Raw genomic sequence first — 1,142 nt, forward strand, 5'->3', positions numbered from 1 at the left:
ATGACAAGAATAGCATGTATAGCTATCTTTATTGAAGGGAATTAGTTTTAAATCGCGGTCATGCATGAATGAATGATATTTTTGCAATTTTACACATAATAATCCACGATGATCACATTACACAAAACTGAAATTGCACTTCAAAATAACACATTGTCAATATTTTTGGAGACCCCCCAAAATTTCACAAATCACGTTTTCAGGGGAGCCCATGTCTTATTAAGGGGAGCCGAGCTACCCCTAGCTCCCCCGTAGTTCGCACCCTGCAGACAATTCAATATAATATACATTGTTTTTTTAGACTCTTCAAAATAAAAGATTCAGCTAATATTAGTGCACAAAAATTGACAAAAATGTTTAAACCAAAGTCAGCAAATTGAATTGCAACATGAATTTGTGAGAAAGAAAGCTGTCGAGTTTTCATCAAATCATTGTGGGGTGGAGCAGAGTCCTGTTTGGTGGGTCAGAGGAAAGGGGACGGTTGCTTTCAGCTACATTACACAGACTTCAAAGATTCATATCACCACCGCTCTCGAGACTGATCATGAATACAGATTTTGGAAAACAGGTAATCTGAGGTTTTCATCAGTACTAATTTATGTTTAATACTACAGAAATCTTTGCATTGATTTGTGTTACTTAACGAAAGTGAATCAGCCTTTAAAGACTAAATTTTTGGTAGGTGATTTAGTCGATACTGTTATACAGTTTATTAACTTTGTAAACTGTACATTTGTTGTGTTTTACAGCTTAAAATGAAATACTGTAAGATATTTCTCTTTCTTCTATTAATTATCATGGATGTCTCAACAAATGCTCAAGGTAACACAATGATACACAGAGTAGCAAAACCAGATGTTTTAAACATCCAATTTGTTGAACAATATATAATAATATCATGTTCATATATCACGTTTCATTTTTAATGCCTGTCTGAATTCATATATTGTTTTTGTTCATTTCCCATGAAAGTTCATTGACCATAAATCCCAAATGTAGGTCTAAATTTGAAGTAAAGTTAGCTGTCATTAAACTGATCTGCTCTGCTTTATTCCAGGAAAACTATAAAAGCTTTCTTTTAATAATGGTAAAAAAAATTTCTTCATCTACAGAAGTTAGCTGTGAGAGTGAACAGCTCATCA

General features: G+C 33.3%; 1 long non-coding RNA gene across 1 annotated transcript; it reads left to right on the top strand.

The window, feature by feature from the left end:
* Window positions 1-275: 275 nt before the first annotated feature.
* On the top strand, window positions 276-1,142 carry LOC107580758 (uncharacterized). The gene is made up of 3 exons (XR_001608700.1): window positions 276-568; window positions 750-822; window positions 1,113-1,142. It is a non-coding gene; the product is annotated as an uncharacterized lncRNA (long non-coding RNA).

Source organism: Sinocyclocheilus grahami, unplaced genomic scaffold, assembly GCF_001515645.1.
Source record: "Sinocyclocheilus grahami isolate Dianchi unplaced genomic scaffold, SAMN03320097.WGS_v1.1 scaffold43348.1, whole genome shotgun sequence".
NCBI classification, from domain to species: domain Eukaryota; kingdom Metazoa; phylum Chordata; class Actinopteri; order Cypriniformes; family Cyprinidae; genus Sinocyclocheilus; species Sinocyclocheilus grahami.